This window comes from Eptatretus burgeri, chromosome 4 (assembly GCF_056783735.1).
Source record: "Eptatretus burgeri isolate ZD-2024b chromosome 4, Ebu_testis_v1, whole genome shotgun sequence".
Taxonomy (NCBI): domain Eukaryota; kingdom Metazoa; phylum Chordata; class Myxini; order Myxiniformes; family Myxinidae; genus Eptatretus; species Eptatretus burgeri.
Genome location: NC_140964.1, coordinates 75,940,626 through 75,966,306, shown reverse-complemented (window position 1 = coordinate 75,966,306; position 25,681 = coordinate 75,940,626). Strand labels below are relative to the sequence as shown.

The 25,681-nt window shown below is 44.3% G+C and overlaps 1 protein-coding gene across 3 annotated transcripts in view; it reads right to left on the bottom strand.

Annotated features, from left to right (window-relative positions):
- The window catches only part of LOC147028396 (solute carrier organic anion transporter family member 4A1-like), a 137,800-nt gene that overhangs the window by 110,162 nt on the left and 1,957 nt on the right, over nucleotides 1-25,681 (bottom strand). Inside the window, exon 2 of one of the 3 annotated variants that reach the window (XM_085878734.1) lies at nucleotides 19,052-19,217. The exons of the other annotated variants lie outside the window; for them this stretch is intronic. The gene's annotated coding sequence lies outside the window, so the exon portion shown is untranslated. The remainder of the gene's footprint in view (nucleotides 1-19,051; nucleotides 19,218-25,681) is intronic. 3 annotated transcript variants of the gene reach the window in all.

The following is a 25,681-nucleotide window of genomic DNA, read 5'->3' as shown; positions in this document are numbered from 1 at the left end:
TCTCCCGCGATGAGACTGTCTTTGGGCCTCTCCCTCTCTCACCACAGGCTGGTCGATGGTCTTTCTGTCTTCTACCGTCTCCCCTCCAGCCTCGCCCCTCCTGCTCTCTCTGCGATTTGGCCCCACCACATTTCCGCAGGGCGCTCAAGGTCCGCCAACAACCCCTTCTGGCAAAACTACCAAAATCACGAATCACTGCTCACCTTCACTCTTTCATTCCTCTTTTTTCCTGCCTTTGGAATAAACTGCCTCACTCTGTTCAATCCCATTTTTCCCTCCAGGCCTTCAAAACAGCTGTTCATCACCACCTCTTATCATCTCCCATCCAAATCCTCAATCTTTTCTTCCCCTGTTAATCCACCAAAGCCCACCTCCTTCAAATTCCCTGCTTTCCTTCTTGAAAGTCCATCTTGTATTCCCATGTTTCCCACCCCATCCCTCTCCCTTCCACAGATCTTCTAATGTCTCTGTTCCCCACTGTTTTGTACTTCCCACCCTCGTCTCATGCCCCCCTTGCTGTGCATTGTGCGTTAGCTCTCATACGAGCCTCGACAAGATATTCAAAAATGAAATAAAAATATACCATCAGAGATGGGGAATCCCCCGCCATTGAATGAAAAAGGTCATACATATTCCAGATAATGAGGGAGGTGAATTGGAAACAAGACACCATTTGGTCATCATCTCGAAAAAGTTCCCCAGGGGTGAGGAACGTAGTAACCAAAAATAATTGAAATCAGATAAGCGGTTTTCCATTTATTACAAAAAACATTTTTTTCAAGATGGCTGCCCCAGTCGGCCATGCCCAAAATAAATAGGGTTCTTCCTTTTCAGGTGGTACATGTGTGACCCAAATTTCAAATTGATATGGCGAACAGTTTATGAGTTATTGCACTCACAGTTATAAATGTTGATGCCCGGACGGACGGACAGACGGACGGACAGCCGGACGACCTGGGTGACAATATCTCCCTTCCGCCACGTGGCGGGGGATAAAAATTACCCCCCCCCCATGTGGGGGTGACGGTCATCTCTATAATGTTTTTTTACTATCATAATCAATGAACTGTTGCCAGATATCTCCTAAAATGACAGACTAGATAGGTTTTGAAAATGGCGACTTTCACAACTTTTGTGACCTCGTGACCTTGACCCTGACCTCGAATCCGGGGAAAAATATGTCGTTGGGTATCACTCATCGACCTCTACCCACAGACCAAATTTCATCAAGATCGGAAGTAAAAAGTTTTCTTTGTATCGGGAGGTGTTTTTGACCATCTTCCAGGTTACGTGGCGGCCAAACAGGATGGAAATTCAAAAATCTGTCCGGTTAGATACAAGATAATATTTTTTACTATCATAATCAATAAACAGTTGCCGAATATCTTGTACAATGGCAGACTCGATAGGTTTTGAAAATGGCGATTTTTATAACTTACGTGACCTTGACCCTGACCTTGAACCCAGACAAAAGTTATATCGTTGTGCAACATTCATCGACCTCTACCCACATACTAAGTTTCATCAAGATCGGAAAGAAAAATTGTTGACGGACGGATGTACGGAAAGAAAAATTGTTGACGGATGGACGTACGGAATTTGGTCCTGCTTTATGAGGTCATCTCAGTAGAGATGACCTAAAAAGTCTTCTCAAGGTCCACAAGCTGAATACCATTTCACCTTGCACCTCCAACCTCTTCTCCCCTATCTCAGCATAAATATCCCATCTGTTATCCCTCTGCCATTTCTAAACTCCTATTGTCCTGCTTCATCATTTTCCTTGTCTTCCCATGCAGAATCCTCTCCAATAACTTAATGACATTATTTAGAAGCGTGATGCTTTGATACATCCCCAGATCTTGTACATCTCCCTTCCTCTTCCATAATGGAGCGATTAGAGCAGTTGGCAACTCCTCCAGAATCTTATCCCCTCCCATACATGTACAGGTAGTGGACAAAAAAAAAATGCAAACACCAATGTGAAGGCCCTGTCACACCTTGACGTTTTAGCCAGTGTATGCCGATGTATGAAAAATTTGGCGAATACGTTATGGGTAAGTTTTGTATACGTTAAGAGCACGCTGAAGCACGCTGGCATACGTCGTAGTACGCCGAGCTCGTCGACAAATTTTAAGCATGCTCAAAATTTTTTGACGTGTTCCAGCGTACGACTCACACGTTCCGCATACGCTGGCCATAAGTTGTAGGCACGTTATTCGATCGTTGACACACGTCACTTGTAAGTTACTCATAAGTCAAAATACGTCGAGGTAATGTCTAGCGTACCTGAAACGTATTTATAACCTATGAGTAACGTGCTTTGAAGCTATGTGTAACGTATCTCCAACGCATTTGATGACGTCTTCCGGTCGACCACAGAACTTACTGAACGTGTTTGACTTACAGCTACTGTATAATGGCGTATTGGCAGCATTTAGGGGAATTGGTATATAAAAATGGGCTTCACAGGAGGAACCAGTGTTCCAGACTCCATGGGTTTGTTTTGTTTTTTTTCTTCGGCATGACGGTGATGTTGACACTTCGATTTCTAGTGCGGTTATGATTTAAATCGTTGAGCGGCAGCCTAATAGGCTACGCCACGTGATCGTCGGCGATACGCTGCCACGCGCTATGCACAAGTTAGACTATTGTTGGGCATAGGTTGTGAACGCCGACAACACACGAAGCATTAGTTGGTACAAGTTATCTATAGGTTATCGAAACGTTCTGTGTACGTTACTAATACGTTATGCATACGTCCAACTCGTTATTATACGCCCAAAACTGAAAAAAACATCAATAGTTCAGCGTACGTCAGCGTTTTAGATACTTTGATAGGTTGCCATACGCTGACTAAAATGTCAAGGTGTGACAGGGCCCTGAAGTCCATTAATAGGGCGTTGGGCAACCACGTGTGGCCAGTACAGCCTGTATGCACCATGGCAGAGAGTCCATTATCATCTGAAATTCTGCAGGAGGGATGCGGCACCATTCTTCCACAAGAACATCAATCAGCTCACACCTGTTTGATGGAGGTGGAAAACGCTGTCTCAGGCGTCATTCCAGAATATCCCGTAAATGCTCGATCGGGTTCAGATCTGATGCCTGAGATGGCCATGATATATGGATAACATCAGTGTCATGCTCATTAAACCATTGGGGGGATGTCTCCTCTTGCAGCCATGCCAGCCATAATTATAGGCAACCAGGCCTGTGCAGCATTTTTATACATGACTAAGTATGCTCGAATGTTATTTGCTCAAGTAACACATGGACCACATCTATGTGGAAGCCGTTGCTTGGTGTCCCTCATTTACCCAGGTGTTTCCATTTTTTTGTCCACTACCTGTACATTCAACAGCCTCTTCGTCCAACTCCTTCCACCATAATTCACATCTCGCACATATTTCATCAACGCCTGGCACCCTCCCCTTCTCAATTTTCTTTAGGGCCATTATTAATCACGTGTGTGGCCAAAAATGGGAAAATGATGTTATACAACCCTTCTAATTGTGCAAACTTTGACAGGGTGTTACTTTCTCTGGTATACATGACTCATATATGTCTAAGTTTATCAACTGGAACATTTTTTTTTTGCTGATGTTTGATTGGGGTCAGAGGTCAAATATTGCTGCTCACGTGTGTGCCATGCTATAGGTTATGTGTACAGATATGGAAGCAACTGAGTTATTGATAATAATATTGAACACATGTTTCATAATTGCTCTGAATTATTTTTTTTTAGCAGCGTCTCGCGCTGCTCATAGAGAGCTCGGCGTTGTTCTTCTTCTTCTTCTTCTTTTTCTTGTGAAGACAAAACCTTTATATACACGATCCGGATCTCCTTAAATACTAAGCACTTGTACACATTCTCGCATTAAGGGTGCCTTTTGAGAGCGTCTATCATGAACTTTTAAATATATTCGGACATTTGCTTTAAAGTTTCGAAAAGTTCACGTTACTATTTCAAGATTATTCCATTTAATATATTGTAATTTCGTAAATACATTATTTATTTCGTAAATACACTATGACGGGTCTCGCTATTGGCTTAATCAAGGCACGTGACGAAATATCAGAAGTTGTTTTTTTGTTTGTTTGTTATTTTTAGCCGACAAAACCTTTAGGACGTTGCTCTTGGACACATTTGTCCTTGTTTATTGATATTGTAGAGAGTGATATTTTTTGACATTGGAAATAAATAGAAAAAACAAACAATTAATTTCTTGTATTTGCTTTAAAGTTTATTTACATCAAGAAATATAACTTCCACACTGAGAAATCTGAAATTAACAAAGTTTTCAAAGTTTGTTCTTGTTCATAGTCTTAAAGTGTATTTCACTTTAGTTGATGACTTATTTCACTTGTTTGTTTACTCCATCTTGTAAAGCATATTTTATATCCTTGAGAATCTCAGCAATGCATCTTTTTGCTCACCTTATGAACAAATACATTTACGACAATAAGCATGTCTGGATAGTTCAAAGAAGTAAACAATGGAAAAGGTGAATATTATTACGGTTGTGAGGGTAGATGGAGAAATTTAATCGGAAAGTTAGGAATGAATGGAGTTGTTTTGTCCATGGACACGTGCAGGAGACATCTCGATGCAATCAAGTAGGGAAATTGGGAGCTTAAGTGTTATTTGTCACCACATGGGGGGGGGGTGTGATGGTGCCGTGTTAATTAGGTCGGGTTTAAGATAAATTGCCCCAGCATGTAATTGCCCCCCTGTGAACTTTCTCCACATTTTGTATTCCAAGAACGGCAATAAATGTGGGGAACACATCCCTAAAACAACGAAAGCAGGCAGAAGCCCCACCTTCCCGGGTTTTGTGCGAGCAGGCCACACCCCAGAGGCGGAGGATCGATGGGCGTGATGTGATGCACATGAAGAGGAAGAGGGTGTAGGAGCCAGCAGATCAAATAGGACCGAGTCAGAGTTGAGAGGGAGAGGAGGCACGCATGAGCGCAAAGGGAGGGACACATGCGGTCGAGAAATAATGTAGTTTGGAGATGGCCTGTAAGAACAGGGCTTTACGACTGGCTTTCCTTCGATGCATGAAGAATATGGCACGATTCTTGTATTTGTGTTGAGGCGATTTGGCTCGTGTGGTGAAGCAAGACGCTGACCTTTGGCTCTTGGTTGAGTTGTGAGGAACGGACCCCAAGCCTCGTGTATGTCGAATAGCGGGTCGGTGAGGATGATCGAAACACGAAACAGCTGCACGGGGTCTCTGAGCCTTGATGTTGTATACCGCTCATAAATTGCCTGACGTTCGTTTGTCCCGCTGCGAGAGAGCGACTTGGCACCATTTTGCGCGCATCGACACATGCAAATAGAAGCGCCTCGATTCCAAGTTCCACAAAGACCATCTCTGGGCCAAACCAAGTGCAAGAATAAAAATGAAGGATTTTCTTTTATGTTGGTTCCCCTTGTCTGCATTTAAGACTTTTTGTCAGGTCAGGCCAGATCAGATCTGTGACTTGCTACAAGTATCATGTAAACCTGTATTAACCTGTTTCATGGTTGGGTTGTCGGTGACTAAACCATCTCCCCCAACAGGTTTTCTGGTGAGGAGGGTGTTTGGGTATGGACACCTAGCAAGATTAAAAACAAAACCTATCAAAGGGCGGAGGAGCTCCTTGTGAGCCAACGGCCATCCACATCTGGTGCCCAACTGTCTGCGGACGTCCTCCTGCAGTTGGGCTACTTCTTATTAGAAGGTTGGTGGCAGGATTTGCACTCCGGCCACCGTAAAATATTCTAGAAGCATAAATAAAAATCTGAAAACCCACTTCGTGACAGTATCTCCTGGGCAGCTTCCCTTCACAGGGCAGCTCACCGGATGATGGGATTGGGGCAAAGCCTTCGGGACCCTCAATCTTTGATGAAAGGAAGGAAACCACAGGGTAACATTCCTGGGTCAGAGTGCGGGAGAGAGTGTCGGAGTGGTGCTGAGGTGTCGGCCACCAGATGGCGTCTCCTTGGGTTAATGTGAGGCGATCGCTTTGAGTGGGTGACAGGAATGTCCTATCCCAAAGAGAAGATGATCACCTACCTCTGTTATCATCTGAGCTTTTTGGACATCAGTATTGCAGCACTCTCGAAGGTTCAGAAACGGATTGTGGCAAGATCATGGTGGGTGGTTACACCTACTATTGGTCTGGTTGCTCTGATGGTTACCATGCCCAAGGAGTTGCTGTAGCTGTGTCCAATAAGCTGACTCCAATGGTAATTGAGGTAACACCGGTCAACGAGCGGATGGTGAGACTAAGGATTCACCACTCCTTGGGTGTTATTTCCCTGGTCTCTGTTTATGCTCCGACTGAGGCGAGTGATCTCACCGTGAAGGACCCAATCTGTGCCATGCTCGAGTCTGTGGTTGATCAGTGTCCCAGGCGAGATACACTTCTCATCTTGGGGGATTTCAATGCATCGACTGGAACTGATAAGGATGGTGATGAGACGCGTGTTGGTCCCCATGGGTCTGGAACTGTGAACCTGAAGAGCACCAAGTTTCTTGACTTTGTAAGCAGTCATGGACTTGGGGTGGCTGGATCATTGGTTCAGCACCCACAGGCTCATCGCTGGACTTGATATTCAATGCTGGTGGTGTGGCAAAAGGAGATTGACCATGTGTTCGTTGATGGTCACTGGAGGATGATCCAGAAACTGCAGGGTCGACCGGAGTGCTCAGTTCCTCAATACTGACCACCGGCTTGTTGCAACAACTCTCAAGTTTCACCTTAAATCCAGGAGAATGGTACCATCCCAGCCTTGGCTGGATGTTTAGCAAGCTCAAGGATGAGAGGGCAGCTGAGGAGTTTGCAAACAAGCTGAAGGGAGATTTGGGGGGTCTGGGTGCTTTGGGAGATCCTGAAGAGTTTTGGAGTGCCTTCAAGACCACCATCCTTGATGTTGCCAGTGGATGTCTTGGAACTCACCGTAGAGCGAAGAAGAATTGTCTCAAGGGACACTGGATACCATTGACCAGAGTCGCAGGGCCAGGTTGAATGGCAGGGCTGAGCTGTTCAGAGAGCTGAGGTGTAAAAATGTACATGCGCTTACGGTGGACAAGGAGGCCTATGTGCGAGGAATCTGTGAGGGGTAGAGAATCACCTGTGGTCAAGTGATTCTCATCCTGCTTACAGGGGAATTCACGCATTGCATTCATCCAAGCCCATCCCTTGATATACTGCAGTTAGAGCAGAGGGTGCTAGACTCTTGACAGAGGAGTCTGAAGTGAAGGCCCGCTGGGCCGGTTACTTTGAGCGGTTGTAGCAGGCTGATCCACCAGCTGTCGAGTTGGACATCAGGGGTGTTACAAACAGTGTTGCTGACTCCCCAATCAACTGTGGTCCATCTTTGTTTGTAGAAACACAGGCTGCGGTGAACCAGTTGAAATGGGGTAAAGCTCCAGGGATCTGTGGCATTCATGCTGAACTTCTCAAGGCTGGTGGAAATGCTGCACTTGTGTCGCTGCATGTAATTCTGTGCTCTGCCTGGAACACAGGCATCATCCCAACTGACTGGAAGAGGGGCCTTGTTGTTCCTCTCTGGAAAGGGAAGGGTGATCGCCAAGACTGCAACAGCTACCATGGGGTGACGCTGCTCTCAGTGCCGGGCAAGTTCTTTGCTCGGATAATTCTTGACAGGATTCGCCACCATCTGCTTGAGCACCCGCGTCCAGAGCAGTCAGACTTTACACCAAAGAGGTCAACGATTGACCATATCCTTGCTCTTCGGGTTCAGAGAGAACGCAAATGAGAGGCTGCTTGCAGCCTATGTTGATCTCTGTAAAGCGTTTGATTCAGTGAATTGGGATGCCCTTTGGAGGATTATTGGTCTTCGTGGGGAGCCACCAAAACTGATCGATCTGATGTCTGAACTCTACTCTGGTACTGAAAGTGTTGTGAGATGTGGTGGTACCATCTCTGACTTATTTCCAGTTCGTTACTGGAGTTCATCAGGGGTGTGTACTGGCACCCACACTTCAGTACTTGTATGGACTGGATTCTGGGGAGGATGTCAGAGAGATCAAGCTGTGGTGCATCATTTGGGAATGTCAAGATCTCTGACCTCGATTTTGCAGATGATTGCAGAGACTTTAGACATCCTTTTGGGGGCCATCGAGGTGCTGAATGAGGAGTCGGAGCCACTGGGATTACGGGTTTCCTGGGTCAAAACAAAGATCCAGGCTTTCAATGACATCTAGGATGTTGCTGTCCTGTCTGTGCCTGTTTGTGGTGAGGATGTTGAGGTCATGGAGATTCACTTACCTTGGCAGTGATATTCATGTCTCTGCTGGCTGTGAGTCAGAGGTCAATGGATGTCTGGGTCGGGCCTGGGGAATGGCGCTGCCAGTACTGTGCAGGACGACGAAAGTCCGAGTCTTCAAGTTCTTGGTGCTTCCAGTTTTGCTCTATGGATGTGAGACTTGGACTCTGACCAGCGATCTGAGACGGAGACTTAACTCCTTTGGTACCAGGTCTTGCAAGAGAATCCTTTGCTATCGCTGGTCGGACTTGGTGTCCAACGAATGGTTGCTGAGAGGCTCAATGAGATTTGTTACCTGCATAGTCCGTGAGCGTCAGCTGCAGCTGTATGGAAATGTGGCTCGTTTCCCTGACGCTGATCCTGCTCACCAGGTTCTCTCAGCGAGGGAGTCTCGTGAGTGGAGGAGGCCAATAGGCTGACCACATTCCTCGTGGTTGCAGCAGGTTGATCGGCGTCTCAAGGAGATGGGGATGGGCCAGGCATCTGGGATGGAGATGGGCCAGTACTGGGGGAAAGTGGATGCAGCGACGCGCTGCTCTGGCGCATGCTCCCAAACCTGACCTGACCTGTCGAGGCACCTCGACTTTGGGTTTAATATACCTCACGTATTTATAATTATTACATTTATAATAACTCTTGTAAATATTCCTCTTGTCATTAAATACCATGTTCATTTTAGATTGCAGTTTCCGTGTATTTGTCATGGGGTTCGAGTATAAACCCCTCTGTGCATCCATTTCTGCGCCCCCATCACACCGCCGTTGCCCCATGCCTTTCCCGTACGCGTGATGTCTCCGAGCATGAACTTGTCCACCTCCTATTAAGGAAAGACCGCTCGACTGTCCGGGCTGGCAGTGTTAACCGCCTATCACCACAAATTGGGTCGGGGGTTTAACCTTGGCCGCCAGTGCCACGACAATATTAATCGGTAGTGATTACAATTATATCGAAGACAAGATAGTTTTGTTCAAGGTGTAAAATTGAGGTGGTATAATTATTCAAGCTAATTAACCAATCAATTCTGATAAAGTCACACACACACACACATATATATATATAATATATATATATATATATTATATATATATATCTATATTAATATTTCGGCACGCCCCTTTTTTGTTCCACCATCAGATTTTTGTTACTGCATGAAATGAAACAAGCTTTGACATATATAGTAATGATATTATTGTCTTCCTTAAGAGGCCCCTCAAAATTCGTTTTGATGATTATTGTAGTTAAACAGTTCAAAAAAACTCCATTTGCAAAATGGGAGGAATTATTGCACAAAAAATAAATAAAAATGTTTCCCATTTTTTAGAGGACCACTAAGATGAGTTCGGCTCATAGAATCGCGCTCCATTTGGGGAGAAAACAGTTGAGTTCATACCTGACGAATTTGCACTTTCCATGTGCCATAGTTTCTTCACAAAACCATGACTTTCTGACTAAGTACAAAGTATGTCTTTGCTTTTTTTTTATACATGGTTGCCGTTTTGAAATTTTCATCGACCGATACCCGCTGCCCAGCCAGACCAACTGCCAACAAAGTATCGCCCGGTCAGTTACGGTTAAACCCAAAATCATGATCATCGTTTTAGTGTGGAGGTGAGTACTGACAGTGTACTTGGGTCTTTTCCGGGTGGGTGCGGGATTGAGCATGTGCACATAAAAATCTGGCAACCCAACTTGAATTGAACAACAATGGCCGCTTGATCCTTGAAATTTGAACCGACAGAAATAGCCTTCGAGTCTTCAGTGCTTCAGTGAGCCTTGAGTCTACCGCTCCGTAAAAGTACTTATTCAACCATCTCACAAGTAAGAGTTCGATCGTGATGGCAGATGCCAATATAATAATAACAAGCAATATGAAGACTCCTCAAGTCACTCCTCTGATGAAAATTCTGTTGCAGGCATCGCCCCCAAGTCCAAGCCCTCGCCTTGATCCTAACAGTGATATTGAACATCCTCATAAATCAATGGATAAAAATGATATAATATATTGTTTAAAATACATTCATGCTATCTGTCTTTTACCATATGTTGCCAGTGACGCCCATCGAAGACGGGCACCTTTACTAGTGTATATATATATATATATATATATATATATATATATATATATATATATATATATATATATATATATATATATATATATATATATATATATATATATATATATATATATATATATATATGTATGGAATGACCAAAATACAAAACAACTTTCAATGTAAAGATGAAAAATTGTAGTTAAGTATGTCAAAAGAAAGAGTATAATCACTTTTAATTCACAGCTATTTCTTGTTTAGATGAAAGAAGGAATAAATTGCACATTAAAAAACAGAATAAACAAAAAAAAAAATCATCAAGAAAAAGGAGATGAAATGTTCAGTACACATTTGTTGTGAAAGAAAACACAAACTGTTACTTACTCTACATCAAGGAAGATCTAAGATGCACACACATACTTTAGTACGGTTTAATCATGCTTCATTGTATTTGATGAATAAAAAGAACCATCCAAACATTGAAAATTTCTGTTCAAGTTACAGTACACCACTTCAAAAGAATCAACTGTCTATAGTAGATATTATGTCGCTGTCTTGCCAATTTTTCAAAATAAAATAAATGATTAATCAACCATAAAAATGGCTCTGTCATTAATGACATATATTGTGTGGCATTTCATTTAAACTGTAAAGCATATGTTACAGCTAACTGCCAAACACCCATTACATGCAATTACACTATTGTTCCAGAGCACATTCTTGCAATAAGTGAGTGGACTCTACCATTATAAAAACAGGGTTATCATGTCAGAAAGAGGAGCAATTTTGGGTGCAAAAAGCGGACATTCATGGCCTGCTTTGTAACACACGTGACCATTTAATTTGGGCAATAATTAATCAATAAAAACTTCAGTGACTTGATATTTGGTGGAATGAAAGATAGATAGAAGCTAGCTTTTGACATGAAATGTGAACATTATCAGAGCTGTGGTTTTCAAATGGCATAAACTTTTCCTGTTCTGGGGTCACGTGTATAACAAAGTTAATTAATTTACTCTGTTAATTAGTGGATAATGTTTGAATGAATAAAAATAATTAATGAAATATTTTAGAATTGACTTGGACAAGCATAATATACCATTGAAATATAGAAGAAAAAAAAAGTGTTAAGTACAATTTTAGGCTTGTCCAATATAAGGGGAAAAACAAGTTTTCTTCATTAAAATGGATGCCGATGTCAATTTATGCAAATGAGCATGAATGCATCATCAATTTGAAAAAAAAAAAATTGTCCATCTAACTTTGGACACTCACTATTCTTTATGAATACACAATTTTAAAATCCAACGAAATAACTTGATTTTTTTTCAAATTTGGTTCACTTTACAAAGAACGTCCCTTTAAGGCTGTCTGCACCTCTTCCTCTGTAATCTCCACCACTTCAACATTCCCCTCTACATAACTCAGTCACTCAAGCTCACATTTCATTCCTCCTTGGTTTAACAGGTCCCTGACATTGCCTTCCCACATCTTCATTGCAAGCCCTCTTTCTGTCACCAACTTCCTGATTCCATCCTTGATCACCAACTCCTCAAACCACCTTCCACATCCTTTGCACCGTTTCAGATCAATTTATAATCTTCTTCCCAGCATCCTTATCCAACAAGCAGTCCATGTCAGTTTCCATATCATACCTTGCCTTATCCAACCACAGCTCGTTGCTGCTTTTTACCCCTCAGCCCGAATTGGGCTAAGGGGTATTGTCGTCACAGGCGTTGTCCGGGCGTCCGTCAACTTTTGGTTTCCGTCAATTTCGAGGAGAACGCCTTGTCCGATTAAATCCATTTTTTTGCAGTGTGTGTTGGGGCTGGGTAGAGGAAGGTTCCTTTCAATAATGAGCGCAATTTGATTCTCGGCTAGGCCACCAGGGGGCCAAACTGAAAACCTAGAAAATGGCTATTTCTCCTGAACGAATGGCTGGATCATCGCCAAATTTTTTATCACAGGTATATCTGATGAGGATACATGATATATAACCCGGGTTTTTGATTTGACCTACTTTTCAAGGTCACAGAGGTCAAAGTTCATACTTAGGTGTTCGGGCGTCCGTCAACTTTTGATTTCCGTCAATTTTGAGGTGAACGCCTTGTCCGATTAAATCCATTTTTGCAGGGTATGTTGGGGTTGAGTGGAGGAAGGTTCCTTTCGAAAAAGGGCGCACTGCGATTTTCAATGTGGCCTCCATGGCAGCCATCTTGAAATTGGTTTCCGTCGATTTCGAGGTGAACGCCTTGTCCGATTAAATCCATTTTTTGCAGGGTGTGTTGGGGTTGAGTAGAGGAAGGTTCCTTTCGAAAATGGGCGCGCTGCGATTTTCACTAGCCGCCACGGTAGCCATCTTGAAGTCTGATTGATTTTCGATATGACGTCCAACGTGCTCTAACTGACTGCATCATCGTGATATCACTGCTTCCTTTTACAATACATGGGCTGAGGGGTTATGCCCGCTTTGCGGAGCTATTTTTTCTTCTGTCTGTACAAGTGCAGCAACCCTGAATCTGGTTGTTTTCCTCTATCCTCTTCCAAACCTCCTTCTCCCCAACTACCTTCACCAATTTCTCCATCCACCACACCTGGTTTCCATGACTTGACATTGTACCCTATCCAGATGTTCATCATCTCCTCCTCCTCCTCCTTATAATTTGCCTTCACTCTCTCCTTGTACTTTACAGAGGCATTATCTTAGCATTTTCATCACTTGATAGTCTTCTGGATTTTTGGCTTCCTTCCTCTTCTGCATGCTCACAAACACTACAGGATTGTGCTGTTTTTGACATGCTCCCCTGCCATCACCTTGCAATCCATGATCCTCCACAGCTGTTGCTTCCAATTTAGTTTTGCATTGTCAACTCAAGCGTGATAGTGTGACTTCCCCACTTCTGGAAGAATGAACGAGATTTGGCTAAACCTTCTCACCACCAGATCTCCACACATACTATTCCTTATTCCCAAAACATTTCTCTTCACCTGGCCCCATTACTCCCAGATGTGCATTGAAGTCTCCTGGAATGCATAAAATCACCTCCACTTTGTATCCCACTGTTAGGCTGCACCTGCATCCAGACCTTAACAAAAATCTCATCACATTGTTCTAGGCACATACCCAAAGTTTCGTGAATATCCGTTTAAAATTGTGACCAATAGGCGATAAACATACAAACAAGCAAGACAGACAGAGAAGAAGAAGAAAAAGACGTTGTGCGGAGTATGATACTTGCAAAATCCACGGTCCCCTTTCCCCTCTACAAAGGTTGCCATGAATGCATCAAATTGTCCATTTCATCAAGATTAAAATTGGCAATCTTAATCAAAGCTCAGGTCAAACAGATGAAAATTGATTATTTTTCAAATTGGAATTGATGATTTTCGAAGTTTGACCTTGAGTTGACGTTTGACCTCAAAAATAGTTGGTTTCACAATCCAGTGACGTAATATGCAAATCCTGTTCAAATTTCAAGTCAATGGGATGAAAAATGACGATTTTAGAAATTCGACCTCAAGATTACCTTTGATCTTTGACCTAAAAATCAATAGGCTTCTCAGTTGAGACTACCTCTACAACTTGGTAAAAGTTTCATGACGATCGGTTTAGAATTGTGACCAGTCTGATTTCTTTGAAAGAAAAATCTTTGATTTTGCAAGTAATAGTGCATAAGACCAACTTATATACAGTGGGGAGAACAAGTATTTGATACACTGCCGATTTTGCAGGTTTTCCCACTTACAAAGCACGTTGAGGTCTGTAATTTTTATCACAGGTACACTTCAACTGTGAAAGACGGAATCCAAAACAAAAATCCTGAAAATCACATTGTATGATTTTTAAATAATTAATTTGCATTTTATTGCATGAAATAAGTATTTGATACATCAGAAAAACAGAACTTAATATTTAGTACAGAAACCTTTGTTTGCAATGACAGAGATAAGACGTTTCCTGTAGTTCTTAACCAGGTTTGCACAGACTGCAGCAGGGATTTTGGCCCAATCCTCCATCAAGATCTTCTCCAGATCCTTCAGGTTTTGGGGCTGTTGCTGGGCAACACAGACTTTCACCTCCCTCCAAAGATTTTCTATTGGGTTCAGATCTGGAGACTGGCTAGGCCACTCCAGGACCTTGAGATGCTTCTTACGGAGCCACTCCTTAGTTGCCCTGGCTGTGTTTCGGGTCGTTGTCATGCTGGAAGACCTAGCCATGCCCCATCTTCAATGCTCTTGTTGAGGGAAGGAGGTTGTTGGCCAAGATCTCGCACTACATGGCCCCATCCATCCTTCCCTCAATACGGTGCAGTCGTCCTGTCCCCTTTGCAGAAAAGCATCCCCAAAGAATGATGTTTCCACCACCATGCTTCACGGTTGGGATGGCGTTATTGGGGTTGTACTCATCCTTCTTCTTCCTCCAAACACGCGAGTGGAGTTTAAACCAAAAAGCTCTATTTTGGTCTCATCAGACCACATGACCTTTTCCCATTCCTCCTCTGGATCATCCAGATGGTCATTGGCAAACTTCAGATGGGCCTGGACATGCGCTCGCTTGAGCAGAGGGACCTTGCGTGCGCTGCAGGATTTTAATCCATGACGGCGTAGTGTGTTAATTATGGTTTTCTTTGATACTGTGGTCCCAGCTCTCTTCAGGTCATTGACCAGGTCCTGCCATGTAGTTCTGGGCTGATCCCTCACCTCTCATGATCATTGAGGCTCCACGAGGTGAGATCTTGCATGGAGCCCCAGACTGAGGGAGTGTGACTGTTATCTTGAACTTCTTCCATTTTCTAATAATTGCGCCAACAGTTGCCTTCTCACGAAGCTGCTTGCCTATTGTCCTGTAGCCCATCCCAGCCTTGTGCAAGTCTACAATTTTGTCCCTGATGTCCTAAGACAGCTCTCTGGTCTTGCCCATTTTGGTGAGGTTGGAGTCTGATTGATTGAGTGTGGACAGCTGTCTTTTATGCAGATAACGAGTTCAAACTGGTGCAGTAAATGCAGGTAATGAGTGGAGAATGGGAGGGCTTCTTAAAGACAAAACTAACAGGTCTGTGAGAGCCGGAATTCTTACTGGTTGGTAGGTGATCAAATACTTATTTCATGCAATAAAATGAAAATTAATTATTTAAAAAATCATACAATGTGATTTTCAGAATTTTTGTTTTAGATTCCGTCTTTCACAGTTGAAGTGTACCTCTGATAAAAATTACAGACCTCTACGTGCTTTGTAAGTGGGAAAACATGCAAAATCGGCAGTGTATCAAATACTTGTTCTCCCCACTGTATATAGTACTTGAAAAATCCGAGATTTTCGCAAGTGACAAACAGACAAGAATACATCACCTCTGTCTACCTTCGGTGGTGGAGGTAACTGATTCCAACTTTATTACTTCTTCCATCTGCTCCGACAAAGCTCTTCGCTGTCCCCTTTCCATTTGATTTCCTGAACTCTCGGCATCGACTCCTCTCGTCTCCATTTTCCCTAACAGATGATTGTCTGGGGGTCTGGTATTGTCTCCATTTCCCCAACAGACCTAGCCTGAGCTCTCATCTGAACTGCTACTGTCCTGACTCTTGGCAGAGCTAGTACCATCTTGGATAGTATGGGACCTTATGGTCACTCAGCAGTGCTGCCAGGGGGGTGTTCCATGTCAAGTGTACACATTTTTCAACGAAAGTTTGACACATCGTCTCAGATTTCACTCTTTTTTTGTGCAAGTGTTTGTATCCACGGTAAAACATTGTGTCAATTTTCAGACCTGGGGGCCCATTTTAGCCCCCCCCACAAATTTGGGTGCCCCCGGTTGACCCACAATCTTCTAGTGGCCATATCACAGGTTGTAGTGGTCTGATTTGGATGATCTTGGTATCAAAATGCTCGTAAAAGCGAGATCTTTTGAATCGCGTAAAGTAAAATCACTCCAAAAGAGTAATTCAAAAAATTATAGTTTGGGGTGCCTTTGACCTTGGGCCCCCGCCCCCCAGCCAAACCGATGATCCTGATTTTTTCGTGTGAGAATACCCTTTCATATACTCCAACACCTCAATATAAATTAAAATGGGATCTCAATGGGTTCAAGTGTGATGATGGTTTTATTGTTCAGGGTCCACATATCACTAATTCTTGATTCGACATTGGGCGACGTTTGCCGTCATCGATCCCATGATGTCACCTGCTGGCAGGCGACTTCATGTCTGAAATTGACAATCATCATCTCTGGACTATTGTGTGTATGTATGTATGTATGTATGTATGTATGTATGTATGTATGTATGTATGTATGTATGTATGTATGTATGTATGTATGTATGTATGTATGTATGTATGTATGTATGTATGTATGTATGTATGTATGTATATATATATATATATATATATATATATATATATATATATATATATATATATATATATATATATATATATATATATATAGCATCGTTTGCGAAAAATTATTCTGCCTATTGTGTCTATTGACTTTTAAGTGTACATTTTTTGTATAACCATCATCGAATTAAGTTATAAATGGGCTAATCTCAGTTTTTGCATATTTTGCAGTAAGCATGGCGACTGAAGATCGAAAGGAGTTCCGAAAATACTCTTGCTATCCGTTCAGCTGCCATAAAACGAAACAACGAAAAGATCTTCGCAATGTGTCAAATGATATGTTGATGAAATTTTCTTCAAAGGTGAAAAAAAAAGATGACAGACTTTGTACTTCGTGCAGAAAAAAACTCATTTGTCACCAGAGCGTATTGAAGAATCATCTTCGACCAGTTCGAAATTATCATCAGAAGGTGGTATCGAAGGCATTGCAGAATCTATTTCGACAGATGAGGACGAGGAGGTTTTTGAGCGAGAAGCAGAAGTTGACCTATTAAACCAGTCGTTATCGATGATAGGCGAAAGCCCATTCGACAAACGAAAGGCGGAAAGGAACCCAGGGTACGTTCCTGAAAAGCGAAGTAAAGTGGAAGATTCTGTGCGAAAGAAATTAGAACTAGTTGCTGGACCAAGCACTGCGGTGAAAACACAAAATACAGCGTCAAAATGTGATGAAAACTGCATGCCAGAGGTGATCAAAAGCCTGAAAGAAAAATACGTTGTTTCGAGCCGTTCAGAGCAAACATGTATACTGACAATATTTGCTAGGAATATGAGCATCAGAGGGATGATGAGTGAATTCAGGTGCTCCAAAGAATGGCTGTGCAAGCCAAAAATTTAGAGAAAGAAAATGGTATGCTATCGTCTCCAAATGCCAAACAGGGTAAAATATTGCCTGACGAAGTGAAATCCGCCGTAACCGAATTTTACCGAAGTGATGAGGTCAGCCGAATAATCCTGGGAAAAAAAAAAAAGACTGTGTGGTGGTCAGGAATGAACATGGAAAATACAAAATTCAAAAGCGCCTGGTACTAAACAATCTCAAGGAACTGTTTCAGAAATTCAAAGAGAAGAACCCTGGCTTGAAAGTTGGATATGCGAAGTTCGCCATGCTCCGTCCCTCGGGTGTTTCCTGACTGGTTCAGGCGGTACACACAGTGTATGTGTATGTACGATGCATCAAAATGTGAAACTCATGATGTTTGGTTCCAAAATGCCACAGACAGCCGAACTTCCTAGCTATCCTGTGATAGCACGCATAGTTTGTAACCCAGCACAACTGGCATGTTATTTCAGATCTTGTGAAAGTTGCCCATCAATTGAAGACTTCAAAACCGAGCTACTGAGTGCTTATGACCTAGAGGATATTGATGAAATTCAGTTTAAACGGTGGACATCCACCGACAGATCTGAACTGAGCTCAATGGCCCTGCCTTTGGAAGAATTCATTAATCAATTGTGTGAACACGCGGTGAAATTAGTGAGACACGACTTCATTGCCAAGGCCCAATCTCAGTTTCTGAAAAATAAGAAAGACAAAATCAGTGAAGGAGAATTTGTCATTATTGGAGACTTCTCATAGAACTATTCATTTGTCATACAGAATGCGGCCCAAGGATTCCATTGGAACTGCTCTCAAGGGACGATTCACCCCTGGCTTTACTATTTCAAATCGGACGATGGCAAATTAAACCACGATTCGTTCACGATTATATCAGAACGCAATACTCACGACGTTCTCAGTCCACCTCTTCCAAAAATGCTCATTGAACACTTGAAATCTAGCTTTGGAAATGTAAAGAAAGTTTACTATTTCTCAGACGGTTGCGCTGGCCAATATAAGAATTGCAAAGCCTTCATAAACCTATGTCGTCACAAATCAGAGTATGGTATTGATGCAGAATGGCATTTTTTTGCCACAAGTCATGGCAAGGGCCCTTCAGATGGCGTGGGAGGTACAGTCAAACGAGAAGCAACACGTGAGAGCCTGCGTAGACCTTACAACAGTCAAATTGTTTCTCCAAAAGATCTTTTCGCCTTTGCTGAAAATGGTTTGGATGAAATGAAGTTCGGTTACGGGACCCAAGAGGCGTATGACGAGGAAGAAAGAAATCTGGAAGAAAGGTTAAAAACGGCCAAATCCATAGCTGGAACTCAAAAACTTCATGCTTTCATCCCTATTTCTGAAACTGCTCTTGAAGTACGTGAATTCAGCCTGAGCGATGAACACCGTATCGGGTCAGCTATTTCAAAATTTACACCAACTTTTAACGGGAAACTCTCAGGTTATGTCACAGCAAACTATGATGGAAAATGGTGGCTTGCCTGCATCATGGAAGCCTTTCAGGACGCTCATGAAGTGAAAGTGAATTTTCTTCATCCAAACGGGCCCGCAAATAGTTTCTTTTTTTCCTGCCATTGAAGATCACTGCATTTTAGACATTTCTGATATACTTCTTTCCGTAGAACCAAAAACTGCTGCAGGTAGAACCTACACAATCAGTAAAAAAAAAAGAAAAACAGCTGTCAAATAAAACATTGGTTGGCAAAAAATCTTGACTATAATATCCAAGGAAAAACTCTAACTCCTACTAGTATCGCTTCCAGTTCCTACATGTGCAAGTGGAAAATTTATGTACAATATACTGATATAGGGTATTGGAAATCTTGTGTTCAAATATTGTGCGTCCAGAACCCGAGTCCCCCAACATAAATCTTTGCCATGCGTGAACCCATTGGGATCCCATTTTCATTTATGCTGAGGTGTTGGAGTATATGAAGGGGTATTGTCATACGAAAAAATCGGGACCATCGGTTTGGCTGGGGAGCGGGGGCCCAAGGTCAAAGGGCGCCCCAAACTATAACTTTTTGAATTACTGTTTGGAAGTGATTTTACTTTACGAGATTGGAAAGATCTGGCTTTTGCGAGCATTTTGATACCAACATCAGCCAAATCGGACCACTACAACCTGTGATATGGCCTCTGGAATATTGTGGGGCAGCCGGGGGCACCCAAATTTGGGGGGGCCCCTAAAATGGGCCCCGATGTGCCCACAGTAGGGTGGTCCAAAATCGTAAGGGAAAAATTCAAAATTTGAATATTCTTGGGGCATGTTGATTATTTTGTTCTACCTGACTAGAAAATACTCCTGGCCAAATTTGCCACAGTTCCAAAAATATTTAGGGGTCCATCAAGAGGAAGGAAGTTGTTACATCCGGTGGGGGTTGCTACATCCGGTGGGAGAGAAGAAGACATCAGTGGGAGAGAGGGAGACGTCAGTTGAGCTTTCGGTTCGCTGTCGGTCGGTGTTAAAAGTATTTATTTTTCTTTTTTTATCTCTAATTTTTTCTTCTTCTTTTTGATTCCCAGAGTGAGTGAGTATTGCGTGTTCTACACGGAAAAGCACGAACTGTTCCTCTTGGATCAACCATTGGAGAAATTCACCGACCGCCAGTTGCCCACTGCCCATTGAGAACATTTTATGCTCTTTCCTTTCATTTTTCCTACTAGTATTGTGACATTATAATGAATCCGTTGAGAGACTTTGATGGACCCCTAAACCACCTCCAAATCTGCTAATTTTTTGTTTCTTTGCGTTTTTCAACGTCAGGAACGATTTGGCAAACATGCCCGCGAGAAATTCGAACTTTCATTTTTTTGGACCACCTGAGCCCACAGTTCTAAAAGTTGGTATTTTGAGTTTTTTCACCCAAGTGAATAAATCACCAACATATGGGGAGAAAATGAGGTATTAGTGTTGGAAGGGTGTGTACACTTGACATGGAATGTCCCCAGGCTGACCTGGTAGACCAATCCTAGTCTGCTGGTACAAGGAAATCCAACACAGAAATACAAGGAAATCTAGCACAGGTGGAGGCCATTCAGCCCATCATGCCTGCATGAGCACCACACCAACCCATCTACACAAGATCCAAGGAAGAAAATACAAAAACAAAAAATATATTAATTTATTATTTTTATTGTTATACTTTTTTTTTTAGTTTTTGTAGTTTTTGTATTTTTTTTCTTGGGGCATGAGCTTGGTTAAAAACAAACATACTACATGAACCACACCCCCCCCCTTTGACAAAACCCCCACCAACAGCACTCCGTACACATGCACACAATCACTCATCAATACTCAAACCACCATCTCACATGCGCACACACGGGCATGAATGGGTGCACACGCACCTCGTGTTAACATTTAAATGATTGCTCGATTTGCTTTCACAATTCATACCAAAGCTAAGCATTCAAATCAAATTCTCAACAATAAATCATAAATGGGTCTACACCTGACTAACCAATGGCTATTTTGCCCTCGTTTAACAATCATACTTCAGTTATGAAGACTTTACAAGGGTTAGTTGGCTATCACTCTCGTGGTTCATACTCGGTTCTTTGTCAAGGCATCTATCGAGGTAAGTGGTTTCAATAAAGTTGCTTATTTTGGGCTCCAAACAAGTGACTTAGATTGTCACATATGCCACTAGACTTTGGAAGTGAGCCATACAACACAGACACAGGCACACTTGGTTGCACATCTGCTATATTTTTAAGGTACCGCTACTGAATGTTGTCAAAGGGTTCTGACTTTCATCAGAATTATATTCTTCCACAATAGAGAAAAACTGGTCTCAGAGGACCAACGTCACAAGTCATAGTTAACCAATCACAGCTGTACATGGACCACTCCTCAGCCTTTTCACTCAGTGAAATTAACTTGGAAATAAATGCACAAAGTTTACAAAAATGCAACTTGAAAATATAGAAGTAAAACGACATGTGTTTAACATTTTATACTTCAGGATTTGTTTTAAAATAAGTAAATAAGTAAATAAATAAATTTAAAAAGTTTCCTAATTCTCAGAATTGAGGCGATCACCGAAAAACATTTTTCCCCATTTACGGACGTGTCAACCCTCACCTCCTTATCCCCATACCTGGGTAACATAACCAGATGTTTGGACTGATTGTTTGCACCGATACGTTCTCTGTGTATCAAGGTCTCTCTGCACATCAGGGGTGAACGGACCTTCCGAGCATTTTCACCAGTCAACTGGTAACGGTCACCCAAATCGCACTTTCACACTGTCAGCAAATTGTGTGTGATCGACAAGCTGAGTTCCCACGAAGTGGCTCCTGAAACCTGTACCTCAACAACAGGAGACTATTTGGCCTGTCACTTTGTGTTGTATCCACACACCATTGATTCTCAAAACACGTTTTCACTTTGTCATTATGAAGTGTTTTGTGTAGATTGGTGACAATTTTTTTATAATTATTTAATCCATTTTGAATTTAGGCTGTAACACAACAAAATGTGACAAAAGTCGAAGGGTGTGAATACTTTCTGAAAGCACTACAATATGTCTGGACAGAGGGCCATGATCCCACGGCCGACATGGAGGTCCTCCGTCCATTGTTGCGTGAGTAGAAGCAGCATGTCCAAGGTAGAGTGATCTGATCTGAGATGAAGTCGTTGGAGAAAAGGAAGGAATTCATATCAACTGCGATGATGGAATCCGTGACCTTGCTGATGATTGGAAGCCGATGGATCAGTATCGAGAGGATCGGTTTTTTTGCACCTTGTTTATGCAATGCAGCGAGTGATGTTGATTGACTTCCAAACATATGGAAAATGGACAATTGGACATGTATTTGTTTTTTTTTTTTGTATCCAAGAAAGGATACAAAAGTAATTTTCCTTATCAATGCCAATCAATTCACTTCTAAAAATCCATAATGTCTCTTTAGTGCAATCATTTCACTCACTGTGATTCCGAACAAAGTTTTGATGTGAATTTTCCAACGGGAATATAATGAATTGTGTCGTAATTTCGCCAATAATTAATCATAGCTTTACGAGCTCTGTGGATTATTTTTCAATCCGATTTCTGTCCATTTTCTTCTGGAGTTTGTATCCTTTGCATTTGTGCAATTCAGTCTGACTTTCCTGTTGTTCATCTCAGTTAGGGTCCTTTAGATAATGTGCTGGTCTTCATATAAAAGTAAACAAGGTACTTTTAAAACGCCATCTCAAGAATGCAACCGCAGGCTGCTCAAGCACACAAATATACCATCAACATGGCGGACAGGCACTCATTTCAACCCACAATGCATAGCGACACCAAGTCATTGCAACACACTCAGTGATAAGTTCATTCTCACGTGATTGGCTCAAGCTCCAAATGAATAGCTAAAAGTCCTCAAAGGCGTCCTGCCAAATAAATCGATGTCCTCTTGGATACCAATCTAATGTCACAAAAAATACACAAGGTCCACACTTTGAAAACAACCTTCTCTCACCCTTACGTGCTGTGTAACAACAGCTCCAGAGTTTTTTGTTTCCGAACCATCAAGGTGATGGAGTGCACTGGACAGCGAGACACCTTCTCTAAGAAAAGGCCTCAAAAATGAAAAAAAAAAAAAAGTCAAGGCAAAACGAATAGGAGGGCAAGTAATCGGGGTGCAATTGAAAAGACCAACAATAAACAATAATATAATGAGAGGTAGGAAAAATATTTGTTTCTCCTAAAATCAATTTTCATGCAGGGCCAGAAACAAAAAATAGGGAAATCGAAACAAAAGTGAAATTACAAGAAAGGGATCAAAAAAAAGTAATGGCATCCAGGTACCCTTGACATTCAGACTTTGTCGTACACAATTAATTTGAGATGCCTTCAGAAAAGGTCACAAGCAGCAACAAAATTAAAACTGAACATGGGTAGTTGTTGAATTAGTGGAGAACTGAACACTCCACAGTGTTTTCAACCAGAGAATGGAACGCATCAACTGAAAAGTGTGTAGACAGTAACCACTAACAGAACAAACCACATGCCAATAAAGCAATCAAGTCAGCACAACATGAAACAGTTCATGATCATGAGTGAGTGGCAAAAATATTCAGGTTCTGACTGATCAGAATGCAATAAGAAAGAATAAACGAGATGAGTAAACAAGACAGAGGTAATTACACAGATTCTTTAAGCTTCATAAACAATGCTCAAACCACAACATGTACAGCTGGAGATGAATGATAATGTGAGGAAGGTTTTCTTGTACCTGCACATCCAAAGCAATGACAATGACAAAGTGAAAAACAATGACCATCGAGTGAGCACAATTTACGAAGAAAAAATGACGACGTAACCCAAAACACAGGCAGTATGAGATGCCGACCTGCCCACTACCACCACACCCCCCCCCAAGTGACAGATTCACCCCCTCTCCCCTCCCATAAGGAAATAAAGAATGAACCCGGTCGCCCACAGGCTGTCACCTGACGCCACGCCAGATGCCACAGGCAGTCGCCGGACGCCACGCCATATGCCACAGGCTGTCGCCCGACACCGCGCCAGATGTCATCGACCGATGCTACGCCAGATGCCACAGGCTGTCGCTCGATGCCATAGGCCGTTGACCGATACCATGCCAGATGCTACAGGCTGTCGCTCGATGCCACGCCAGGTGCCACAGGCCGTCGCCCAACGCCACAGGCTGTCGCTCGACGCCACATGCCACAGGCTGTCGCCCGACGCCACGCCAGATGCCAGAGGCAGTCGCCCGACGCCACGCCAGATGCCACAGGTAGTCGCCCGATGCCACAGGCAGATGCCAAAGGCCGTCACCCGACGCCACGCCAGATGCCACAGGCCGTCGCCTGACGCCACGCCATATGCCACAGGCCGTCGCCCGACGCCGCGCCAGATGTCATCGACCGATGCTACACCAGATGCCACAGGCTGTCGCTCGATGCCATAGGCCGTCGACCGATACCACGCCAGGTGCCACAGGCCGTCGCCCGACACCACGCCAGGTGCCACAGGCCGTCGCCCAACGCCACAGGCTGTCGCCCGACGCCACAGGCAGATGCCAAAGGCCGTCGCCCGACGCCACGCCAGGTGCCACAGGCCGTCGCCCGACGCCGCGCCAGGTGCCACAGGCCGTCGCCCGACGCCGCGCCAGGTGCCACAGGCCGTCGCCCGACGCCGCGCCAGGTGCCACAGGCCGTCGCCCGACGCCGCGCCAGGTGCCACAGGCCGTCGCCCGACGCCGCGTCAGATGCCACAGGCCGTCGCCCGACGCCGCGTCAGATGCCACAGGCCGTCGCCCGACGCCGCGTCAGATGCCACAGGCCGTCGCCCGACGCCGCGTCAGATGCCACAGGCCGTCGCCCGACGCCGCGTCAGATGCCACAGGCCGTCGCCCGACGCCGCGCCAGATGCCACAGGCCGTCGCCCGACGCCGCGTCAGATGCCACAGGCCGTCGCCCGACGCCGCGTCAGATGCCACAGGCCGTCGCCCGACGCCGCGTCAGATGCCACAGGCCGTCGCCCGACGCCGCGTCAGATGCCACAGGCCGTCGCCCGACGCCGCGCCAGATGCCACAGGCCGTCGCCCGACGCCGCGCCAGATGCCACAGGCCGTCGCCCGACGCCGCGCCAGATGCCACAGGCCGTCGCCCGACGCCGCGCCAGATGCCACAGGCCGTCGCCCGACGCCGCGCCAGATGCCACAGGCCGTCGCCCGACGCCGCGCCAGATGCCACAGGCCGTCGCCCGACGCCGCGCCAGATGCCACAGGCCGTCGCCCGACGCCGCGCCAGATGCCACAGGCCGTCGCCCGACGCCGCGCCAGATGCCACAGGCCGTCGCCCGACGCCGCGCCAGATGCCACAGGCCGTCGCCCGACGCCGCGCCAGATGCCACAGGCCGTCGCCCGACGCCGCGCCAGATGCCACAGGCCGTCGCCCGACGCCGCGCCAGATGCCACAGGCCGTCGCCCGACGCCGCGCCAGATGCCACAGGCCGTCGCCCGACGCCGCGCCAGATGCCACAGGCCGTCGCCCGACGCCGCGCCAGATGCCACAGGCCGTCGCCCGACGCCGCGCCAGATGCCACAGGCCGTCGCCCGACGCCGCGCCAGATGCCACAGGCCGTCGCCCGACG